Here is a 27138-nt window from a genome sequence, read left to right on the forward strand (position 1 = left end):
TCATTTTAATCTTGCGTCACCACCACTCATGTTCAAAAATACATCTGTGCATTCCAACCCACCACCGATGGAAAGCAGATTATGTGTATGATATGAACCCTACATCTAGGAAGGTCAAAAAAACTCTTGTAATTGACCCAGGATGTCAGAATTTTCCCTTTGAATGGTAAGTAGAAACTCATCTGCCATCTGATGGACGCAGTGGATCACTGAGCTCAATATCCAGCTGCTGTGAGCCGGGGTATCATGTGAGCGTTATAACCAATCATAGCAATCACATGATTAAATACCTAAGACTGTATAGTTTCCAAAAAAAGGGTCATTTGGGGGGGTATTTGTACTGTCCTGACATTTGGGGGTATTGTGATGTCCTAACATTTGGGGGTACTTGTACTGTCCTGACATTTAGAGTGGTATTGTACTCTCCTGACATTTGGGGGGAATTTGTACTGTCCTGGCATTTGGGGGGTATTTGTAGTATGCTGACGTTTGAGGGGTATTTGTACTATCCTGACGTTTGGGGGGGATTTGTACCATCCTGACATTTGGGGGCTATTTGTACTGTCCTGACATTTGGGGGCTATTTGTACTGTCCTGACGTTTGGGGGCTATTTGTACTGTCCTGACATTTGGGGGCTATTTGTGCTGTCCTGACATTTTAGGGCCTCAAGATTTGAGACCAGACAACAGGACAGCAGGGTAGATCGATTTTCAAATATACTGTATATCCCATAGTTTGTAGACTCTATAACTTTGGTACAGACTAAATAATAAACACTGATTTGGGGTATCTTTACCAAAGAGCTGTAACAGAATATATTTTAGTTTAAATTTATGATTAAATATTTTTTGCTTGGAAAATTTTATAACAGAAATTAAGAAAAATGGATTTTTGTTTTCAAAATTTTGAGTATTTTTTTGTTTATATAGCATTAAATAAAAACAAAACCCCAGTGGTGATTAACCTACCTGGAGGTATTCCCGAGTGTAGCTCGGGGTAAACTTTCAGTACCAAAAGCGGTAACCCCGAGCTACACTCGGGATTGCGTTACTGCTTTGAGCACAGAAATATGGACATAATCATATCGCTAGGGAGGTTAAATACCACCAAAAGAAAGCTCTAAAAGATGGCTGATCCCACAGTGCCCATATCTGAGAGGATGTCTCCAGTCTACCCCAAATGTTATCCATCAGATGTTCTATCTTCCTAATTTCCATAACTGTGTCCAGTAGGTCTGGCTGAGACAGGACAACAGTTTCCTCCAGTGGAGAGGGATAGGTCTCGTACCTGCTGTTAGGATATGGGTGGTCAATTTTTTAGAGGTTTTGGGTATTTCTGTGAAAGGGAGGCCAAGAGGGTTGAGGACCTTCACACTTTACTTGACACAGTAAATCTTCTACCTTCTCCCAGAAAGGCCAAATCAAGGGGCATAGCCAGAAAATATGAAACAGAATGCCAACTGATTGCATCTGCAGCGCATCTTGGATTCAGAGGGGATATATATTGTCAAAGCACCTCGCTGGATCCCGATTTAACCACTTGATCTCTGGAAGGTTTTACCCACTTCATGTCCAGGGCATTTCTTGCTATTCGGCACTGCACTATTTTAACTGGTAATTGCACGGTCATGCAACACTGTAACCAAATTAAATTTAGACAATTTTTTCACACATATAGCGCTTTCTTTTGGTAGCATTTGACCACTATTGGGTTTTTTATTTTTTGCGATACAAAAAAGATCAAAATTGGGAAGGGGTTAACATCTAGGGGCGATCAAGGGAATAAATATGTACCCAACAATGTGTAATGTGTGTATTATGTGCTGCTTTTACTAGCAGATCTTTGTTTCTCATCCCTGCTTTGCAGGAATAAGAACCACAGATCTTTCCCTGTGTACAGATTGTTCATCAACACAGAGCTCTGGGCTGTGATTGGACACAGCTGATTAGCAGGTCCCAGTCCTGAATCATGTCGTGGAACCAGTCGGACTTGCTAACAGACTCTCGCTGTGTACAATCACAGCAGGTGTTGGTGGTGGGGGTGCCCATGCGTGTGCGCTAAACGCAAAAGCAGGCAATGACAGACCAGTATGTCGCTTTGCCTGCATGGCCCGCCTGTCCACAGTACATTGCAGGTGGGTGGTCCATAAGTGGTTTTGGTGTCGTTGCAGTGTTATTCTGTATTACGTTAGCAGTTTAGTTTCCTCTGTCACAAGTGATCCTGTACAATTGTCATCACTCTTTTTTGTTCTAATTTTTTAGGTGATTTTCAGGTTCGGGGGCTGAGAGTTACTGGGAAAGATGTTCCTACTGAAGCCCTTAGAGGAGAAGATATCACCATCCCTTGTCTTCTGTCTGGTGTCCCAATACCGCTGAATCTAGAGAAACTATCAGTTGTCTGGACTCTCAGATTACAAAATGGAACTGAACGTGAGGTTTATGGTTTTCATAGTTCCCGCCATACGCCATCGAGGATCGGATCTCTCATGTATGACAAAGACCTCCAACAAGGCAATGCCAGTCTTTCCATACCCAACATTCAGATCACAGATAAAGGGAACTATCGCTGCTTTGTTATCTTTACTCCAGATTTCGGCTCCGCTACATCTACTTTGCGAGTATCAGGTACACAGTGAGTTCCACAAGAAAAGAGAAAAATTAGGTTTACTAGACAGTGCCGATAATGCATTTATTGATAATGAAAGAAATAAAAATAATTATACTCACAATAATTAATTCCTTTGCAAGGAATACCCAATCATGTGCAAGGAAAATTTAAAAAAAGCACTTTTGCTTACGCATGATTGGACAATGGAAGTCAGCAGAGCTTCTGCTCATTTATTAAGCTCTGGAGCAAAGTGCACAGTCTGTTTGCTTTTAGTAAATCATCCCAATAGTGCATGGGCCATTCACAAAGAGCTGTCTTCACCAGGTGTAAAATTGTAAAAAAACTCTGGACTCCCTCACTACTATATAGTATGTGGGGATGAGGAGTCCAGACTGCAACCCGAGCAGCCATATAATCCAATAATCAATTAATACACCAAAATATGAATACAAATTAATTGGAATGAAAATAAACACATTATATATATATATCCCTTATATAAAATATAAAAAATAAGGATTAAAATGTTAAAGTCCAAACAAAGGGTATTCTTCTGTGGACAATCCTTATTATGACGACCACCAAGTGCAACTATCACAGGATGCAGGTGCGTACTATCCTTCACCATATATCTGCTCACCTCCAACAGTGTGACCTCACATTATACAATGTTTGGTCTAACTGCATCTTTGGTCCCAAATGTATGGACTCTGAAGTTCAACTTACTGAACGGCAGCTCCAAGACGCCGCACACGATGTGTCTTATCAGGAGATAAGAGGGGGACACTGGAAGAAGGGTAGGATTAGAGAAGACAGGATCAAATAGCCTTTTTATGTAATGCAGAAGATTAACCCCTTAGGATCCACAGTGAGTATAACAAGCATGCTTTACTGCATCTACAGACCGATTGTACTGTTGTGGGTTTAGTAACACTTTAATGTTGGCTTCAAAAAATCTAATGAAGCCCCTAATATCCCGAGTATTCTGGTTACCTTCTCTGACTAGTGGACTGGCTCGTCCATACACCCTGTTCCAAATTATTATGCAAAATTATATGTCACAAAGATGAAATATGTTGTTTTTCAGTGTAACTCATGGATGGCATTGTGTGTCAGGGCTCTTTTGATCACTGAAAACAATCTGGGACACCTGTGATAATTAGATTGGCCGGTGAGCCCAATTGAAGGGAAAACTCCTAAAGGACGGCGTTCCACATTATTAGGCAGAGCGCCATTTTCAAGCAATATGGGGAAGAAAAAGGATCTCTCTGCTGCTGAAAAGAGTGAAATAGTTCGATGCCTTGGACGAGGGATGAAAACATTCGATATTTCACGAAAACTTAAGCGTGATCATCGCACTATGAAGAGATTTGTGGCTGATTCAGAGCACAGACAGGTTCGTGCAGATAAAGGCACATTGAGGAGAGCAGCTGCTAAAATACCATTACATGGCAGCAAACAGATATTTGAAGCTGCTGGTGCCTCTGGAGTCCCACGGACATCAAGGTGTGGAGTCCTCCAGAGTCTTGCAACTGTGCGGAAACCTTCTATTCGGCCACCACTAACCAATGCTCACAAGCAGAAATGGCTGCATTGGGCAGAAAAATACATGAAGACTAATTTTCAAACAGTCCTGTTCACTGATGAGTGCCGAGCAACCCTGGATGGTCCAGATGGATGGAGTAGTGGATGGTTGGTGGACGGCCACCCTGTTCCAACAAGGCTGCAACGTCAGCAAGGCAGTGGTGGAGTCATGTTTTGGGCCAGAATCATGGGAACAGAGCTGGTCGGCCCCTTTAGGGGCCCCGAAGGTGTAAAGATGACCTCTGCAAAGTATGTGGAGTTTATGACTGACCACTTTCTTCCCTGGTACAGAAGGAAGAACTATGCTTTCCGTAATAAAATCATCTTCATGCATGACAATGCACCATCTCATGCTGCAAAGAATACATCTGCATCAATGGCTGCTATGGGGATAAAAGGAGAGAAAGTCATGGTGTGGCCTCCATCCTCCCCTGACCTCAATCCTACTGAGAACCTTTGGAGCATCCTCAAGCAAAAGATCTATGAGGGTGGGAGGCAGTTTACATCCAAACAGCAGCTCTGGGAGGCTATTCTGACATCTTGCAAACAAATTCAAGCAGAAACTGTCCAAAAACTCACAAGTTCAATGGATGCCAGACTTGTGATCTGCTATCAGATAAGGGGTCCTATGTTACAATGTAACGTGACCGCTTCAAATGTTTACAAAGTTACAATGTTGTTAAAAGTTTGATTGAAATAGCTTTTGATTTCAGTAAATCTGCTGCAAACACAACAAATGACAATTTTCAGTTCTTTACAACCTATAAAGTGTTTTGAAACTTCCTGTGCGGAATAATCTGGAACACAAATCCTGTTATCATTAGGAGGTTTGTTCAATAAAATGTGAATTATCCTCTTATAGTTGTAACCTGAGAATTCTGCCGACTGATATTTACATCAATTATTGAGGGAAATGAGAAAAATATCATTTGCATAATAATTTGGAACACGGTGTATAGTTGGCTTACAATGAAATTCCTATAATCTCCCTTCAGGAATGTGTGATTACAAACTGACCAAGTCCTTAAAAGGTCATATTGCTTGCAGGGGGGGGGGGGGGGGGGTGTTGACCATTTCCTTACATTCAAGTCCTATATTACCACAGCCATAACTTGGAAGTCTCAGTCTCGTCTTCAGAGCTTGCACTCATGCATGCGTCTGTGGTCACCTATGCCACACCATCACAGAGGGACTCCGCAGCAAAACAGCATCTTTAGTTAAAGCGGAGTTCCAGTCATATTGTAAAAAAAATGAAAGTCAGTGGCTACAAAAACTGTAACTGCTGACTTTTAAAAAAACAGCCGCTCACCTGTCCTTCGATCCTGTGGTGTCCGGCACCAGCATCTTCAGTGTGGGCACCCGGCTGGGACAGCTTGCGGCTTCACACCCGGGTGCCCACTGAGCATGAACGAGTAGCTCTGTGCTTTCTGAATGGTCCCGTAGTCTACTGGGAACTGTCACGTGTCCCAGAAGACTACAGGGAGGGGGGGGAGGACAACTTCCAATCGCCTAGGCGATCGCAGCAGAAGTGGGAGCGGGTACCTGTCAATACCCGCTCCCCCCCTGCCAGCACTTAATGGGGAGCGGAGGACCAGTCTTTAAAGCTGAACTTCCCCTTTTGGGTGGATTGTTATATTTCCTTTATCTGTCATTACTTTTAATAAATGTTCTAAGTATTTGTGTGATCTCTCTTTGCACATATCGAATACAACCCCAAAACTGGAACAACACAAACAGTAATGAATTTCATTGAATCCGAAATAGATGACAACATAAAAAAAATTCAAATTTAAAAATGAAATTGAATTCAGATTCTAAAATGAATTTGAATTTGAAATGGCAACATATTGCAATAAATACAGTAAGGTATAAAAGTGAAATTAGATGATGATTCCTACTTGGGCTGCTTTATAGGATAGAAATAAAGGAAAGGTCCGGCTTACATCAACCAGAAGTGGTTACATACCAATATCCACAATGAACCCAAATCATATATTCAATAAATCATTTGTGTGAAAGAGACATCATGCAGAGAGCAGATAAAATCTTGTAGTGCTTAGCAATAGGAATGGGCTTCATGTTCAAGTCGAACCTAAGTTTGTGTGTTCAGCGAACACGAAAGGTACGGGCGTTTGGCTGGCTATTCGACCACCCTGTGCCCCACAATGCACTGCGCCCTGACAGTGAATTGTGATTGGTCAAAGCAATACACCTGACCATAGGTCAGGTGCAATGCTTTGACCAATCACAGCGTGTGATGACATCACAAGGGGGTGGGGTAACTCTCCGCCCCCTTGTGACGTCATGACAGTATATAAGAACGTCCCCATTAACATAGGAACAAAGCACCCCCCATGTTGAGGGCATGTGGCCTGGTATGGTTCAGGAGGGGGGGTGCTCGCTCATCCCCCCCCTCCTTTCCTCACCTGCTGGGCTTCATGCTCGGATAAGGGTCTGGTATGGATTTTAGGGGGACCCCCATACCATTTTTAAAAACATTTTGGTGTAAGGGGTTTCCCTCAAAATCCATACCAGACCCGAAGGGATTGGAATGGATGGGAGAGGGGGACCTAATGCTGTTTAAAAAAAAATGTAATTGTTGGTGACAATGTAATCAGTTACATCAGCATCAGCGGCAAGATAGTTGCTGTTGATCCAGGACTGATTAATTTTGATAAATGTTAGCTGTTCAACGAAGCCTGTGGACAGACGCACTCTTTTATCCATCACAAAACCTCTAGCAGCACTGAATGTCCATTCCGAAAGCACGCTGGATGTAGGACAGGCCAGTAGCTCGATGGCGTATTGAGCAAGTTCTGGCCAGTGATCCATCCTCAAGACCCAGTAACCCAGTGGATGCTCAGTTGGAAAGGTCTTCAAGTCTACTCCTGCCCCTAGATAATCCTGCACCATATGATGCAGACGCTGCCGATTGGGTGCTGAAACAGCCCTGGGCGCTGAGGACTAAAGAACTGTTTAAAGGCATCGGTCACCCGGCCGCCTTCTCCACAGCTCTTCCTTTGACAGAACTAAGCCTCAGAAACACATTGTCCAGGAAATAGTAACCTCCCATTGTCTGGAAAGGTGTTACACAATTTTTTTAAGGGGTCCTCAAGATGTTTCATCCTCTGCTCCCTCTGTGAAGACTGGATGAGCTCTTGTAACGTGGCTCAAGAAGGGTTACCAAACAGTATTGATCCCTCTCCATGATAACACAAATCCCCGAGTCCTTATGCAGGCTTTGCAGATCAGAGAGCCCATGCAGCATAAGTTTGAGGAGGCAGGAAATTCTGAGTGCTACGGGTCACTGAGGATGACATTGTCAGGAACTACCTCCTCTCAGCCACGTACTACTCCTGTCTGAGTTTCTGGAAACTGAAAATCGCCCCTTGAAGACTGCTGTATGTGATCCTCTACTTTCATGCTGCTGCAATCCTCCTCCTCCTCTTCCTCCTCCTCCACCTCGTGCTGTGTGTTCTGTGACCCCACAGGAATGGTTTCTGCATAAAGAGGGCCTTGAGATTACAGGAAATCTTCCTCTTCCTCCTGCTGTTCTGCCTCAAATGCCCTATCCATGATTCTACGCAGCGTGTGCTCCAGCAGGAAGACTAGAGGGATACAGTGTTGTAGCTCACCATCTTTGTGGCCTCCTCAAATGGTGACAGGACAGTGCATCCATCCTTTATTAGCAGCTACTGGCGTGGCAAAAAGAAGCCAAGCTCCCCTGAGCCTGTCCTTGTGCCATATTCACACAGTTGCTCATTGATGGCCCTCTGCGGCATGTGCAGCCGCTACAGCATTGCCAAAGTTGAGTTCCATCGAGTGGGCATGTCACAAATGAGTTGGTTGGTGGGCAGGATGAATTCACGTTGAATTTTGGCCAGTCGGACACTGGCTGTGTATGACAGCTGGAAATGGCCACAGACTTTTCTGGCCTGCCTCAGAAGATCTTGACAGCCTGTTCTAGAAATGCTGCACCACCAAATTCAGGACGTGTGCCAAGCATGGAAAATGTGTCAATGTCCCTGTCAGGGGGAGGAGAGCAGGTTGGTGCCATTGTTGCATACAACTATTTCTGACTCAAGTTGTTGTGGTGTCAACTACCTTTGAGCTTGCCCCTGCAGAGCTGACAAAATCTCCGGACCACTGTGGCTCCTGTCTCCTAGACAGACAAGCTAAAGCACCGCGTGGAATCTTTTAGCCTGACTACTTGCATAGCCCCTTGAACACTTACAGGGCACTGCTGGTTCAGACGACAATTCAGCAGAAGAGGACATAGAGGCAGAGGAAGAGGAGGGGGTAGAGCAAACAGATGTGGAAGAATCACCACTAACTTATTGTAGGCCTGGTTGCGGAACAAGTTCTAGCACTGGACCCTGTCCTTCATCCTTCCCAGCTGCTAGCAGAGTTACCCAGTGTGCCGTAAAGGATATGTAATGTCCCTGACCGTGCCTGCTGGACCAGTAATATGGACCTTGCTGCTGACCTCTCTGTCCAACGAAACCAAAAGATTGCCTTCCACACAATGGTACAGAGCTGGAATGGACGTGAAAAGAATTGTCTTTTCCAAATCTGCCACTGTGGTACAGCACATTCTGCAAATTCATGGAAGGGGGCAGAGTCCACCAGATGGAAAGGCAGCAGTTGTAACGCTAGCTATTTGGCCAGGCTAGCATTTAGACACTGAGCATGTGGATGGGTGGGACAGTATTTTTTTTTTACGGTTCAGAAACTGGGGTAGCGAAATTTGCCTGCTGAAATCAATAGGTGGTATACTGCCATCAGATGGGGTGCCAGGACCTGTGGCACTCACTAGTGTACCATCGCTCCTCTCGGTGGAGGCTGTTGAGAAGACCTGACATTATACAGTAGAGGTAGAGATCCCAGATGAGGAGCAAGAATAAGTCTGCACTTTTTTCAGATGTGGATCTTTCAGGTGCTGTTGCCAACAGGCTGCATGGCAGCTCATCATATGTCTTGCCAAGCATGTGGTGCCCAAGCGGCTGGTGTTTTGGCCACGCTTGATTTGCTTCAAACAGAGACTGCAAACAGCAATGCTGCACAGGTGTTGAAGAAAGCACACAGCAGAGAACTTTTGGAAGTCTGCCGGGAGTCAGCAGCACCCTACACCTGTGGAGCGCTGTTGTGTGATGTCATTGGTTGGCTGCCCTTACGCCTGCCCCTGGAGGACATCCTGCCTCATTGGAATTCTGCCTCCTCTTGCTCACTTTCCTCGTCTGTTCTCTCAGGCACCCAAGTATAGTCAGTGAACTCAACATCCCCTTCCTCCTCATCACTGGAGTCAACTTGGCAGTGTGCTGCAGCTGGGGGAACATGACTGACAATTTATTTTCCCTCACTGGCACCCCCTCTCTCTAGGCTCACGTCACTCCTTTCCTCAACCTGGGACCCATCAGAACATTCAAATTGCTGTGCATCCTCCAGCAGCATGTAACTGACACTACGATCAAATAATTCTGGTGACTCCTCCATGCATGATGGTGGGGCTACTAAAGGAGCAGCTGTGGTGGACAAGGAGCCTGTGGAACAGGCCGATTTGGCAGTTGCGGTGGAAGACAAAATAGTATGAGCCTGGGTGACAGAGGATGAGGAGGATGAGGACTGCTTAGTTATCCACTCCACCACCTCTTCTGCATGTTGTGGCTCAATAATAAATATGGCCAACATCGGAAAAAAAAAGGAAAAGTGTGCCCTGCCTGCAGAGGATACACCATGTCCACGACCACCACTTTTCACTGTGGACACAGAGGCTGCTTGCCCTCTCTTAGCTGCCTGTGAGCATCTGCGTCTCCTTTGTGGCCTTTTGGACATGATGGGGATTTTTTAGGGGGATTTATATCACTTTATTTTCCTGTGTAGGATGGGATTTTTGGTACTTGAGTGCAATTTGTTTGAGCTTGGTGCACTATAAACTGTTTTATTATTATTATTATTTTTTTTGTTCTTATAAAACAGTGCACAAGGCCGCTCCTATAACAGTGCACAAGGCTGCTCCTATAACAGTGCACAAGGATTCTCGTATAACAGTGCACAAGTCTGCTCCAATAACACTGCACAAGCAGGGGCATAGTCACCACAAGGCAAACAAGGAATTTGCCTAGGGTGGCATTTTTCAGGGGGGACAGCACTGTGCACACGGTTTTTCCTATAATACTGCACAAGGCTGCTCCTATAACAGTGTACAAGGCTGCTCCTATAACACCGCACAAAGCTGCTCCTATAACACCGCACAAGGCTTCTCCTATAACAGTGCACAAGGCTGCTCCTAGAACACTGCACAGGGCTTCTTCTATAACAGTGCACAAGGCTTCTTTTATAACAGTGCACAAGGCTGCTGCTATAACAGTGCACAAGGTTGCAGCTGTAACAGTGCACAAGGCTGCTCCTATAACAGTGCACAAGGCTGCCCCTATAACAGTGCACAAGTCTGCTCAAATAACAATGAACAAGGCTGCTCCAATAACAGTGCACAAGGCTGCTCCTCTAACAGTGCACAAGGCTGCTCCAATAACAGTGCACAAGGCTGCTCCAATAACAATGCACAAGGCTGCTCCAATAACAGTGCACAAGACTGCTGCTATCACACTACACAAGGCTGCTGTATAAGCAGCCTTATATAGTGTGGGGAGTGGACTTAGCCCCTGAGCCATGATTGGCCTAAGTCACCTAGAGTTTGGTCAATCATGGCTCTTCCTGGGAACTTGAGCTGTGATTGGCCAAAGCATTGCACCTGACCAGGTGCAATGCTTTGGCCAATCACAATGCGCAGCCAGAGCGCATTGCATTGTGGGGCGTGAACATCCTGCCGAACGCACCATATGTTCGTGTGTTCGGTGAACACATGAACAGCCAATATTAGAGTCGAACTTATGTTCGACACGAACATACAGCCCATCCCTAATATAAAGTAACTTGAATAACGAGCATGTTGTCCTTAATCACAGAACTGGTTGTTAGACTTTGCAAACATGAGACAATTCCAGCTTGCCCAGATGTTTACTCCTCTCTGAATCTAGGTGTCATCATGTTTAGTGTCAATACATTCATTGTCCTGAAGGTTAAACAACCTCTCAGACTCTGTGATTCTTAGAGTTTGATGGTCTTCCTTGGTTCAGCCTGAGTTCATTCAGCGGAATTCATAAAAAAAAACAGTCTTCGGCTGACTTCACAACTGCACATGCTCGCAATTCCGAAGGTAGCCCCAGATTGTGCAAACTCTGCTAGACTCAGGTGGTGGGGGGAGAAGAACCGGTGCACGGCCGGTGATGTAATTGACACAATTTTTTTAATCATCTCTGAGTCCGCAACAGTCAGCCCAAGACCCAGAAAGACTGGAATCGGGAGATGCAAGAGCTGGTCCTGGGTGTCGGGAGTCTGAACAGCATTTAGGAGGACTGGATGGGGAGGCAAGAGATCCACCCACCGGGGTTAGGACTCTTGAGTCAGGACTGTCTGTCAGTGGCAGTGTCAGACAGGAGGAGGAGTAGGAATTGCATGCTGCTGCAGAAGAGAGGAGGCACTGGCATGGCACCCAGGCACAAGCAGTGGTGTGATATTAACCAAAACCATGTCCACAGCCCCTAACCATCTCTTATATCCTGTCTGCAGCCTCTAACCATCTCCTGTACCCTGTCCACAGTCTCTAACCATCTCTTATATCCTACCCACAGCCTCTAACCATCTACAATATCCTGTCTGCAGCCTCTAACCATCTCCTGTACCCTGTCCACAGTCTCTAACCATCTCTTGAATCATGTCCACAATCTCTAACCATCTCTTGTCTCATGTCTGCAGTCTCTGACCATCTCTTGAATCATTTCTGCAGTCTCTGACCATCTCTTGAATCATTTCTGCAGTCTCTGACCATCTCTTGTATCATGTTTGCAGTCTCTGAGAGCCTGGAAAGGGATCAAGAGCGGGCCTCACGGGAGGAGTCACACCTGTGTGGACCGTGGAAAAGAAAATATAGGCTAAAACCAGAGCTGCCAAGCTGGAGAGGACCCTCTGGCTGAGCCCTGAAATGTGCACCTGAGAGGATGTCTATGACAGTGCCCCACCAGGCCAGTCTGGGGGGGGGGGGGGGAGTAACTGATGTGAAGGTTTTCCTCTTTATCAGTAAACCCCCTTACTTTCATGTATTCACTTTATGGAAGGTGATCTGTTGCAACAGTTTTCACTGAAACAGGTGGTGAGGGGAAACCTTGACATGGGAACATCCAGGCCTGGACTGGCCATAGGGCATACCGGGCATTAGTCTGATGGCCCGGGGCCGCCCGGTCCATTGCCTGTCGATGACCAGGCTGTAAAGCAGAAGGTCACCACTCACCTCCTGCTATGCTGCTGTGCCTTTGACAGCTCTCCCGCCCCACCAAAATGTCATTTGGAACCAGCAGGTGGGGTCAGTTTAGACATACTACCTGAAGCTCCAGATTGACATCCCTCCCCTCCAATGGTCATTGACACCTCTGTATAATCAGCAAGAGCGGATTGATGATAGGCTGTCTGTGTGCTGGATAAAAAAGAGGAATCCGGAGACTATCTCGTGCATCCCGGGCATTTGTCTGCACGTGTGTTTTTTATTTACTTTATTTACATTATTTAATTACATTTGTTTACACATTGTGTATTGTTTGTCAGGGCGCCATACTGAACTCACCTTGAAGGTCTGATGTGGAAGACAACACTGTCATCAGTTTTTCCTTAGATGCTTGATCCTTGATCAGGGGTATAGAAATCCCTGACCACCTCCTTCATCAGGGGTATAGACATCCCCGACCTCCTCCATCATCAGGGGTATACACATCCCCAACCTCCTCCTTCATCAGGGGTATACACATCCCCGACTACTGCCTTCACCAGAGGTATAGATATCCCCAGCCACCTCCTTCATGAGGGGTATAGACACCCCGTCCACTTCCCTCATCAGGGGTATAGACATCCCCGACCACCACTGATATAGACATTCCCGACCACCTCCTTCATCAGGGGTATAGACATCCCCGACCTCCTTCATCAGGGGTATAGACATCCCACCCCCTCCTTCATCAGGGGTATAGACATCCCACCCCCCTCCTTCATCAGGGGTATAGACATCCCCGACCTCCTCCATCATCAGGGGTATAGACATCCCCAACCACCTCCTTCATCAGGGATATAGACATTCCGTCCACTTCCTTCATCAGGGGTATAGACATCCCCAACCTCATCCATCAGGGGTACAGATATCTCCGACTTCCTCCTTTATCAGGGGTATAGACATCCCTGACCGCCTCCTTCATCAGGGGTATAGACATCCCCGACCACCACTGATATAGACATTCCCAACCACCTTCATCAGGGGTATACACATCCCTGACCATCTCCATCAGGGGTATAGACATCCCCAATCACCTCCTTCATCAGGGGTACAGATATCTCCGACCTCCTCCTTCATCATGGGTACAGATATCTCCGACCTCCTCCTTCATCAGGGGTACAGATATCTCCGACCTCCTCCTTCATCAGGGGTATAGACATCCCAGACCACCTCCTTCATCAGGGGTATAGACATCCCAGACCACCTCCTTCATCAGGGGTATAGACATGCACGACCACCTCCGTCATCAGGGGTATAGACATTCCCCGACCACCTCCTTCATCAGGGGTATAGACTGCTGAAAGATCATTTAACAAATTGTTATTTGAACAATGTGTTGCCATTTCTGACTCTTTGGTATCTGTTATGTCAGTGTTCAATGATGTCTCTGTGCTCCAGTTGGGGAGATTCACCCTCCACTTGCCCTGTTTACCATTCCACCAAATCCAGAACAGAAATAGAGGGACCTTTATTCTATTGATCCTGGTGGCTACCTGGGATTTCCCCTTAATTTCTGTATTGGTGGTTAATTGTCTATGGGAGTGAATTTGAATGGAAATCCCTCCAGCTGGGCGCAGGTGACAAAACAGCCGGGTTATATTACCTGACTTATAACTTAAATACATTAGCTGAGCACTGGTTAAACCTTGTAGGATGAGTTTTCTTTCTGCTCTAGGAGGATGCAGAACCCCTGACCCTCTGTCTGGATAGTGCTGATTGGCCCTTTGCTGATCACATGCACCCTCCCAAGAAAAAACAAAACACCTCTCTAGCAATACACACCAAACTGAGCATGTACAGTCTCTCTCCACATGATTTTTATTATCAGGAGATAAGAGAGGGATACTGGAAGAAGGGGAGGATCAAGGAAGTCAGGATCTAACAGCATTTTTACACAATGCAGAGGTTTAACCCCTTAGGTTCTACAGTGAGTATAACAAGCACGCTTTACTGCATCTACAGACTGATTGTACTGTTGTGGGTTTAGTAACACTTTAAGTGAAATTAGCCTTTAGTATAGAAATAATGAATAATTGTGTCTTTCCTTGTACAGTTAAGCCGCAGACGGCGCTGAGCCATGATAAACAGACTGAAGATGGAATCACAGGATCTGTCCATTGTGAAGTCAGCAATTGTTACCCAGAAGCTGTGAAGATCCGATGGGTTAAATACACTAAATGTAACAGAAGGAACTCACCTTGGGACAAGGACGTTTATTTCACAACACCTTTGGGGAACAGCGATGGGACATTTAGTGTGACCAGTGTGCTGATTGTGGAGCCGACTACCGACCTTGAACCCGGAGATGTATTATTCTGTATTGTCAGCCACAGATCCCTGGAGGAGGAAATTATTCTCAATGTTACCATGACAAGTAAGTAGTCTTAGAATAGGATATCAGCAGAATTCGGCTCCGACTGCCTTCCACAAATCCCAGATCTTTCAGATTAGATCCAGAGATTTCTCAGCGTGATGTTTCCAAAACACCAAATACTTGGGCTGCATTCAGTCCCCAGGAAAAGTTTTTACATGATTTTGGAATGTTATTTTTCTGCATTTTTTTTTTTCAGAAGTATTCAGGCTTGGGCAATTTTTTTTTCAGCCAATGGAAAGCTAGTTACTAGGAGGAGGAGAAGGTTATTTATGTTTTTAAAAAATCATTTTCAGGCACTCCCACTAAAGTCTAGACATGTGCAGAACAAAATCATTAGTTTTGTTTAGTTTCAGATCAAATCGTTAAGTTACTAATTTAATTTTGTTGCATTCATAATGAAATTTGTTTTATTTATTCACTTTCAACCAGATTAAAATTTTTCCAATGGATTCAAATTGAATTCAAATTGGATTCAAATTCCAAAATCCAAAATATTGAATCGATACAAATTCATTGTAAAGAATAGCTGGTTCTATTCTATTCAAATTTCAGAAGATTACTATATGTTTTCTATTCTATTGTATTCAATTTTATTTTTCTATTCTATTATTTTATTTTCTATTGTATTTTTTTGTTCTATTCTTTTCTATTCTATAATTTCTAAAATTCGGAAGACAGATATATTCTATTCTAGTTTATTCTATTTTATCTTCTTTTCTATTTATTCTTTTTTAAATTAGAATTTTGGAAGGCAGCTATATTCTTTCTATTTTATTCTATTCTTTTTCAAATTTGAATTTCAGAAGATGGCTATATTCTATTCTTTTCTATTATATTTCTTCTGTTCTATTCTTTTTTTATTCTTTTATTCTCTATTCTAGTCTATACTCTTCTTTATTTTCTATTCTGTTTTAGTCTATTTTTTCTGTCGGATGCAGTGATCCATAAAGACATGGATGAGAGAGTTTGGGGTAGAGGAACTTGACTGGCCTGCACAGAGTCCTGACCTCAACCTAACAGAACACCTTTGGGATGAACCAGAGCGGAGACTGCGAGCCAGGCCCCCTCCCCCGACATCAGTGCCTGACCTGACAAATGTGCTTCTGGAAGAATGGTCCAACCTTCCCATAGACACCCTCCTAAACCTTGTGGACGGCCTTCCCAGAAGAGTTGAAGCTGTTATAGCTGCAAAGTGTGGGGCCAACTCAATATTGAACCCTACGGACTAAGGCTGGGGGGGCCATTAAAGGTCATGTGTGTGGAAAGGCAGGAGCCCAATAATTTTGGCAATATAGTGTATAAATGTGAATCCTTCATCTCACCGCGTGTACTGAACCACATAGCAAATATTCCACTGGTGACACCATCCACCCAAAGAATAACTACTCCACACTCCCCAGAAGGTATTGCCTCACCAAGTGTCACTGGTGGAATATTTGCTGTATGGTTCAATACACACTGTGAAACATTTATGAAAAATCCATATATATATGTTCTGGGCATCAGCACACGATTAGAATGGACTGATTGTTTCACATTGACTATTCTTTTAAGACTCTTTTCTATGCGATTGTAACATCTCAGCAACCTAGGAATGGGGTCAGGTATGCCTGACCTTAACTTCTCCACTGTCTGAGCTGTCAGGGTGCCACTGCTGTCTGCAAGTTCGTATTCTGAGGCTGATTGTGTCAGTGAGTCTTCCCCTTCCCTCTCATCTGACATGCTCAGAATCCTGTAGGCCTCTTCACTAGAGTACCTTTCCTTGGACATTTTGGCCACTAAATTTATAGGTACCTAGTGCGACTCATGAGAAAAAGAGCACCTGGCATTCAGGGACTGCTTGAACCGCTACAAAAAAATTTACCTGCTAGTGCTAGCAGAGGTCAGGCCTGATTCTGTGAACACTGCGGTTTTTTGGGCAATGTATCAAGTGACAGTGACCTTATGACACTGCACTTGCTGGGGGAGAGAGGGGGGTAAGTGTAGGGGCTAAACGCAGCTGCTGGTAGGTTCCAGGGCTGATCCCACTAACGATGTGTTTTTGGGGACACTCTACTAATCTAAACGCTGGTATAGTGCTGTTCAGATCAAAGATATTGATCCGTTCAGGCACTCTACTAGCAATGGAGGTTTATTGTGTATGCAAGCGTGTTCCTGGCAATCAAGGGGTTAAATGTGATTACTGATGGACTGACGGGCAATCTGACACCATCTGGGAGAGACGCTAGCTGACGCTAACGCTAGCTGAAGTCGCCAGCGACACTAATACAGTGATCAGCAAAATATCTGTACACTGTACTAATGACACTGGTGACAGGGCAGTGAAGGGGTTAACTGGGGGGGGGGGGATCAAGGGGTTAAATGTGTTCTAACTGAAATTGTGTAGTGGTTTTACTCACGTGTCTTGTTTCTTCTCTCTCTGGCACGGAATGTGCTCAAAGAGAGAAGATTTCATCACTTCCTGTACCTGTGTAAGTGTAAACACAGATACAGGAAGACCCCTGATAGGACAGGGATCGATCATCCGACTTAGGCCGACCATCACTGACTTAAATCGGATGATTGATTCCTTGGGGATCAAATCACGGCACCCGAAGTTCGGCGAGGGTGCGTGCACGCCCCCAGGCCCGCGAAAGCTGCAGAAGCGCGAATCACATATATACACATGATTTTGCACACCCGTTCTGCTCTTTAGCAGTATTTATGCCTATAGGGTGGTTGGGCAGCCGGTAAAGAACAGTAAGGTTTTTTGTAAACGATGGGTTCTGCTTTCAGAAAATAAAATCTATACCAGACCTTTATTCACTGTGTAAAGTGCAAAATTTTGTGAGCTGCTTTGCAAAACCAATAATACAAAATTGTTGTTATAAAATTATTTAGACTCCCATACAAAATGTATTAAATAACATAAACATCAATCAAGTGCCGATGTTCTGTTGGCTCCAATCTAAGCATTGATAGTGTGATCTCTGTAACTTACAGTTGTGATGAAATAGCGATAACTTCAACCTCAGTTGGGGTCCACAGTCAGTAACTCAATGAGAATGACATCTTGTAGATCTTGTGAATTTTAATCCATAAACTGGGAGAATCTTACAACAATGAAATTCCATAGGACAAAAGAAAATGCTGTTTCCTGCTCCATGCCATGAGGCTTACTGCAATGCATCTCTGGGAAGGGGTGAGGGGTATCTATACAGCATTAGCTAAACTAAAGAAAAGGGAGGAGCAGAGACAAAACACTGAAAACATTTAAAGGCATATGACAGTCAACATGACAATCATGTGAAACATGACACTCCCCGTCGAAATCTATGATTTCTATAATAATGAACTTTAGTTCAAGTCCAATATAATAATAAGATTCTTTCCAGGAACATCTGCAAAACAAGAGGGAAGGGTAGAACAAGGGAAACCAATGCAAACATTAAGCATAATGCAGATGTTGGTCTCAAAAGTCCAGGCTGAGACATGGAAATCCATATTCAGAGGGGAAGGCAGCAACATGCACAATTCCTCCTTACCTCCCTTTAAATCAGGTTGATGACTTGTCTTCCTCTTTGGGCAAAAGAAGTACTAGTTCCTTTATAGGCCTGGAGTAAAGGTGTGCAGAACCTTCTTTCATGGTGGATATAGCCAAGATGTGTACCGAAATGCAGTAGTAGGTACTTCACGACTGCCGCAGTCAGCAGGGTTGAGGCTAGTGAGAAAATGGTGCCATTGTTCAGGCGTAGAGGAGACATGAATCTCTCTTCTGGTGGGATTCTATAGGATGTTTGGGTGTAAGAGCGTGGTATCTGGAATTGTTCTAATGCTTTTAGAGACTGTTTCCAGAATTCCCACCTTTGTTGTTTCTCCTTGGGTAAGGGGGTATCCCACTCTGAGCTTTCAGAAGTAAGTTGTCTCAGCAGTATCTTACCCTGAATGGTAAGAGGTGTAATGAAACCTAAGGGATCATAAATGCTATTCACTGTAGACAAAACTCCTTGCTTTGTGAAGGGCTTGTCACAGGCTGATGCTTGAAATGTGAATGTGTCTTGTTTAACATTCCAAAGCAATCAGAGACTGCGTTGTGTAACAGAAAGGTCAGATCCTAGTTGGAATTTCTTCATGCTGATAGCATGGTCATCAGATGGAAAGGCTGTCATGACCTTGTTGCTGTTAGAGATGATTTTGTGAAGTCTGAGATTTGCAGTGGCAAGCATGTTCTAGGTTCTAGTATGGTCAATAGCTTCTTTATTGGGCAGAGATTTGAGTCCGTCGTCTACATAGAAATTCCTTTCAACGAACTGTCTTGCATCAGATCCAAATTCTTTCTCACCCTCTTGAGCTGTTTTCCTCAGTCCATAAATTGCTACTGCAGGACTGTTACCGAAAACATGTACCTTCGTTCAGTAGTCTATGACTTCATCATTGACATCATTCTTGCGGTACCATCGGAACCTGAGGAAATTTCTGTAGTCTTCACGGACGATGAAACAATGGAACATTTGCTGAATGTCAGCCATAACAGCAATTGGCTCTTGTCTGAAGTGAAGTAAAACTCCTATGAGATTGTTGTTCAGATTAGGCCCAGTGAGAAGATTGTCATTGAGGGAGATGCCTTCATGACAAGCACTTGAGTCAAAGACCACCCTAATCTGATCAGGCTTGCGAGGATGGTAGACACCAAAACATGGTAGGTACCAACATTCTTCTCCTTCCATAAGGGGAGGTGCAGGCTCAACACGATCTCTCTCAAACACCTTCTGCATAAAGTCCACAAAGTGCTTTTTCTTCTCAGGTTTCTGGTTCAAACTGCGATTTAAAGAAACAAACCGCGATTCTGCGTGTACCCTGTTTGGTAGTCTCTTTCTTGGGGTACGAAATGGTAGAGGTGCTACCCAACTGTTGGATTCATCTTGGTAGAACTCTTTACTCATGGTTTTCAAGGATTCTTTGTCTTTTATGGCAGCTGCTAACTCATTGTCTTTAGTGGTTACCTCGAACACTGTGTTGCCGATGTTGTCATCCCAGAGATTAAGAGCTTTCTTATTGTCTTGTATGAGGTGCTGTTGTGCACCTTTTTTAAATAGTCTTTCTTTCACAATATAGTAATGTGGTCGTTGTGCAGAACAGGTTGTTCGTCCATTTGACAGGACATGTGTTTTAAAGGAAGCGACTGAGTAGGAACTCTTGTCCTTGTCTAGGCAGGCATTGCCTATGATGACCCATCCTAGATCCAGACGCTGAGCATATGGTGTATTGTGTGGACCGTTGATTTGATGCCGAACTTTGTGCACCCTTAGGATGTCTTGACCAAGTAACAGCAGGATATCGGCACTTTCATCGAGGGCTGGTATTTGGTTGGCTATGTGCCTTAAGTGAGAATGGTGAAAAGCAGCTTCAGGAGTAGGGATCTCCTCTTTGATGCTTGGAATCTGGTTGCACTCAGTGATAGTGGGCAAAGATATTTCCACATTGTCATTCAGAGGAGTAACTACAAGATCACTGGCTCTCCTACGTAAGACTTCTGTAGTGCCGGAACAAGTGCTTAGAGTATAAGGCAGAGCATCTCCAGTTATGTTCAATAGTTCAAAAAACTGTGTTCTTGCAAGAGATCTGTTTCTCAGATCATCCAGAATAGTATACAGTCTTCTGGCCTTTTCTGGTTGACCTTTGGGGTATACACGGACCAAGCATATCTTTGCACAGGAGTTGTCGCAGAATCCTTCTCCACAGACCTCTGTACATGTAGAGAACACTGGGGTGGTAGGTGCTGCTTGATCTGGGCACTCCCCGCCTTGCTTTGCCTCAGGAAGATTGTTTGTGATCGTAGTAGAGTTGTGCGAATATTGATGAAGAGCTTGCACATGGTCATCACTGTCACACTCTATACATCTGATGATCGCTTTACAGTCCTTTGCAAATTTTTCTGTTGAGGCACAGCATTTGTAGCAAACCTCAAATTTCTTTAAGAGTTCCTTACGTTCTTGGAGGGTTTTCTTTCTGAAGCCGATACATTTTTTAAGTGGAAGTGGTTTGTTATGTATTGGACATTGGTGATTCAGGTCCTCAATTTTCTTGTTTTGATCACTCTTTTCAAGAACTGATCAGGTGCAGGTAGAACATTAGTCCTTTTCACTAACACTGGACCTCTATGGTCTCTGTCCGACATACGTGTGTTCGTAGGTCTTGGAGAGTGTACTGAGAAGGTTACAGTCCCCATATGAGAAACTTGGGTCATTGTTAGTGTCTGCAATTCTTTTGATGAACTCGCAGAAGTAGGAAAAGGAGGAAAGGCAACTCTATGTTCTTCCTTATACTTTGATCCAAGCACTGCCCATCTTTCTTGAATTCCATATGGTAGCTTGAGAACAATAGATTTGATGCCATGAGAGGTGTCAAGGTAACTGAGACCAGGTAAGTTGATGTCCAAGATATGACCGTCCATAACCTCGGAAACCACTAAGCAACTTATTCACTCCCTTGTCATATCACACCTCGACTACTGTAACTCCCTCCTCATTGGCCTGTCTCATCGTAGGCTATCCCCCCTCCAGTCTATCATGAACGCTGCTGCCAGACTCATCCACCTCTCTAACCGCTCTGTACCCGCTGCCCCTCTCTGCCAATCCCTCCACTGCCTCCCAGTTGCCCAAAGGATAAAATTCAAAACTCTAACAATGACATATAAAGCCATCCACAACACTGCCCCAATTTACATAACCAATCTCATCTCTAAATATCACCCAAACCGTACACTCCGTTCCTCGCAGAACCTCTTACTCTCTACCTCCCTTATCTCCTCCTCCCATGCTCGTCTTCAAGACTTCTCCAGGGTGTCCCCCATCCTCTGGAACTCCCTACCCCAATCTATTAGACTATCACCTACTCTACTTGCCTTTCGGCGATCACTGAAAACCTTTCTCTTTAGGGAAGCCTATCCCGCCCTTTGCTAATTACGGAATCCTCTAATCTTCCAACAACTCCATCCCCCACAATGACTACCTACTGTACCATTCACCCCTCCCTCCTAGATTGTAAGCTCCAAGGAGCAGGGCCCTCAAATCCCTCTTGTATTGAACTGTATTGTTGCTGTATTGTCTCCCACTGTAGTGTAAAGCGCTGAGCAAACCCTTGGCGCTATATAAATCCTGTATAATAATAATAATGTCAGCCTTAGCAAGTTGAAGCTCTAATAGAACATCGCTGAGTTCTTGAAACTTTAGATTGTCGTTAGCAGAAATCCTTGGGAAGCTTTGCAACCTTTTGAATAAAGCTTCTTCAATGGCCTCTGGGCTGCCAAAGGTATGTTCAAGTCTGCCCCAAGCAGCATTAAGGCCTGCAGCAGGGTTGTCAGTATGAACTGCTTTGAGTCTCTTGATGCGTTCAGTGGACTGAGGACCTAGCCATCTGATGAGTAGATCTAATTCCTCTGTGGCATTGATGTTTAGGTCACTCATTGTGGCTTTAAAGGTGGATTTCCAGCCTCTGTAATTTCCAGGCTTGTCATCAAACTTGGTGAGGCCTGTCTTAACAAGCTCTCTGCGGAGCATGTATTTAGCAAACTGTGACATGTCCGTGTTTTCCAATTTTGGGTGCATGACTGCAGGTGGAACAGAGTTGGTTGTGATGGTTGGTGGACTTACGTGGAGTGACTTGGGAACATATAAAGAAATAGATCCTCTTGCGCTTATATGGGTGACCCTACTCAAAAGCCGCTATCACTCAACCTGTACCAAAAGTGAATAAATCATATGTAAAATAGTGAAGCGCTAAACATAAATAAATATCATCATAAACTATACAGTGTCCTATTAAGATGATTATAATAATATAAAAAGTGACAAACTGATGAATAAACACACTGTGCTCTTGATCACATATACATCCAAAAAAGTGCAACTCTAGTGATAAATATTACTGAACTTTCCTTATTGATTAAACTATCCCAATACTATAAATACCCCAATAGATAAATAAATAACAAAATGAAAAAGGTCCAAAAATAAATTAAATGTCCAAAATAATGTCCCAACAGAATGTTTCTAAATAATAATAATATCTTTCCACCTCCAACCAAAAAGTGTCTTTTTTAGGATGACCCAAACGAAATTTTCCAGAATCTTCGTGTACCTGAAAAGATATAAACTTAAAATAGTGTATTACCTTTTATATAAATTAATAAGGTGCTATAAAATCGTGTATCATGCAAACTGCATAACAAGTGCACTCAAACACATGTGAGAGGAAAAAATAAATAAATAAATAGAATTATATATAAATATTCAAAAATATATCAAATAAAAATACAAATGCAAATATATTCAATATCTCCAAACAATGCACCCATGAATGCGATCCAAGCGTGAACCTTCCAAAAATTCAAAAGTTATGTGAGCCACTCCACAAAGTGTAATACAAATATTACTTCTCAAGTAGCAATCAATATTATACTGTGACACAACTAGCAAAACCACTCCTGTGGTTTAAATAGTGAACTACCCAAAAACAATGGTAAAAAAGAATTGGTGAGGAAAAATAAATAAATAGTGAACACAAAATATATCACTCCAACTCGTGCAACAATGGATAATTAGCCTAGGTAAATTATATTAGGCTTTCTCCAAACAATGGATGGCAGTACTCTCCATGATCCTATAATTCCTGTTGCCGCTCCTCCATGTTCCTCATAAATTAAAGCCGGAGATTAGGGATGGTAAATAATCAATTAGAATAACATTTATTAGGTTTCTTACATTAAAAATCTAAGAAATCAGCTTCCAGCATAAGAGTATGCTTCAGATGTAGTACAATCGAGGGAAAAACCACATGTTCCCAAATCAAAGATGGCCGCAGCAGCACTTCCGGTATAGCATCAGTGCGTCAGACGTCACATGCCCCAACGCGTTTCGTCACTTCCTGGACTTTTTCTCAAGGGATTCGGATGTTTGCTCAGCGGTTCCTTATATCCTGTCCCATATCAAGGGCAGGACATCACCACCGCCATCTTACTTACTGGAAAAAATGGCCCCAATTTACAATTTCATATACAATCACTGCAATAAGCAATTAATTGTGTAAAATGCTGTTACTACGCTACAAGCATGTATATTCCATAAATCGTAGAACAATCCCTCCCAAAATTGACAAATATCACCCGATCATATAACTAAAGGTAACTCTCCAATTATAATATTCACACACAATTTCAATATAAATAAAAGCCCCAACTATAATGATATTAATAATCACACTAAAATCTCATCAAAACACCTTCCTAAAACTACATAGAATATATTATATATTAAAATAATATGCCTCTCTACACCATATTAATTGAATAACACAAAAACTCCCTCTACTGGCCAAACAGAGGAACTTCTGATCCCATAGCTCAAACACATATAACCTATACCTTCAATTCCTCTTACTAATAAATATTTCTAAAAATATACTAAAAGATACTCTATACAATTCTTCTAATCATAATTACGATATATCCACCCAAATACTCCTCATCAATCAATTAAATAAATCAGCTAAGTAAATATATATAAAACTCAATACAATATCCTAACAAGATTCTACTCATTAACTTTACAAATGACACCACTTAATCTTAATAATTAAATATCCTATATTCCAATATTCTAAAAATATATAAAATATTTAAATCCATCTAAAAATAAATATGATCTTATTCAAAGCAGTATATTAAATAAAATAAAGGAGAATAAATAATGAATATGTTATTTCATACTCTATATTATATTCCTAAAAGTGCGTCACCGGAAGTTGCAACGCATTGGTACGCAACTTCCAGTGACGCGGTGATGCACATCCAGGCAAGAGGCCATATTGGTACACCCAGCACATGCAGTACACCCATAGCCTGTGGTGAAAAAGCATTTGTTTATGGGAATACATGTGAGTGTGCTATTTGGCTACTGTTTTTTGCATTGAGTTATTAAAGCAAAATTGCACTATGGAGGAAATTGCTTTTTATATCTTACTAACATGATCCTGAGTGGAGAAGGTGGAGAGAGAGCTGTATTGCAGTACTATTGCCTGTAAGGAACCTGAAACCAGTAAGAGTCTATACGTTAAGGAGTATATTTGACATCTGTCCTTGTGGTGGAAAAATTACTCTTAGGGATTGACTGAGATGATCCTATAAGCGTGTTGGCCCCTAGGGTCAAGGTTTGAAGGTGAGCGGGCATTTCTGCTGATTTGAGGATTTGGCACCACAGTGAAGATCACCAGTTCACGTCATCACTTGCATGATTGTTTTGATTTTGGAATATCACGTATATATGTTTATTGGACTGTTTGGGAGGATTTTTGATATTTATGCTTATTTTGTCTCTTGAGAGACACGCTTTATAGTATTTATTATTTGGCACTATACACAATTTTAATTCCCCTTTATAGAAAGGGACCACGGTTGTCTTATCTCTATCATTTCATTTTTTTTCTTTAATAAGTAAAGGGGGATTAAGATCACGGAGTGGCACTACAAGTGCATAGTGTGGTTATCACTAGAGTTATTATATTATTATACAGTATTTCTATACAGTGGGGATGGAAAGTTTGGGCACCCCAGCTAAAAATTTGTATTAATGTGCATAAAGAAGCCAAGGAAAGATGGAAAAATCTCCAAAAGGCATCAAATTACAGATTAGACATTCTTATAATATGTCAACAAAAGTTAGATTTTATTTCCATCATTTACACTTTCAAAATAACAGAAAACAAAAAAATGGCGTCTGCAAAAGTTTGGGCCCCCTGCAGAATTTATAGCATGCACTGCCCCCTTTGCAAAGCTGAGACCTGCCAGTGTCATGGATTGTTCTCAATCATCATCTGGGAAGACCAGATGATGTCAATCTCAAAGGTATTAAATGCCCAGACTCATCTGACCTTGCCCCAACAATCAGCACCATGGGTTCTTCTAAGCAGTTGTCTAGAAAACTGAAACTGAAAATAGTTGACGCTCACAAAGCTGGAGAAGGCTATAAGAAGATAGCAAAGCGTTTTCAGATGTCAATATCCTCTGTTCGGAATGTAATTAAGAAATGGCAGTCATCAGGAACAGTGGAAGTTAAAGCAACATCTGGAAGACCAAGAAAAATATCAGACAGAACAGCTCGCAGGAATGTGAGAAAAAACAATTCAAAACCCACGTTTGACTGCAGAATCCCTCCAGAAAGATCTGGCAGACACTGGAGTTGTGGTACACTATTCCACTATAAAGAGATACTTGTACAAATATGGTCTTCATGGAAGAGTCATCAGAAGAAAACCTCTTCTACGTCCTCACCACAAAAATCATCGTTTGAACTTTGCAAATGAACATATAGACAAGCCTGATGCATTTTGGAAACAAGTTCTGTGGACCGATGAGGTTAAAATTGAACTTTTTGGCCGGAATGAGCAAAGGTACGTTTGGAGAAGAAGGGGCACAGAATTTAATGAAAAGAACCTCTGTCCAACTGTTAAGCATGGGGTTGGATCAATCATGCTTTGGGGTTGTGTTGCAGCCAGGGGCACAGGGAACATCTCACGAGTAGAAGGAAAAATGGATTCAATCAAATTTCAGCAAATTTTGGATGGTAACTTGATGCCATCTGTGAAAAAGCTGAAGTTAAAGAGAGGATGGCTTCTACAAATGGATGATCCTAAACACACCTCGAAATCCACGGGGGATTACATCAATAGGCGTAAACTGAAGGTTTTGCCATGGCCTTCACAATCTCCTGACCTCAACATCATTGAAAATCTATGGATAGACCTTAAAAGAGCCGTGCGTGACAGACAGCCCAGAAATCTCAAAGAACTGGAAGACTTTTGTAAGGAAGAATGGGCAAAGATACCTCAAACAAGAATTGAAAGACTCTTGGCTGGCTACAAAAAGCGTTTACAAGCTGTGATACTTGCCAAAGGGGGCAGTACAAGATATTAACTCTGCAGGGGGCCCAAACTTTTGCAGACGCCATTTTTTTGTTTTCTGTTATTTTGAAAGTGTAAATGATGGAAATAAAATCTAACTTTTGTTGACATATTATAAGAATGTCTAATCTGTAATCTGATGCCTTTTGGAGATTTTTCCATCTTTCCTTGGCTTCTTTATGCACATTAATACAAATTTTTAGCTGGGGTGCCCAAACTTTCGATCCCCACTGTAGCGCCAAAGGGTTTGCTCAGTGCTGT

This window comes from Staurois parvus, unplaced genomic scaffold (genome assembly GCF_062004578.1).
Source record: "Staurois parvus isolate SC_StPar_1 unplaced genomic scaffold, SC_StPar_1.0 ptg000979l, whole genome shotgun sequence".
NCBI classification, from domain to species: Eukaryota; Metazoa; Chordata; class Amphibia; order Anura; family Ranidae; genus Staurois; species Staurois parvus.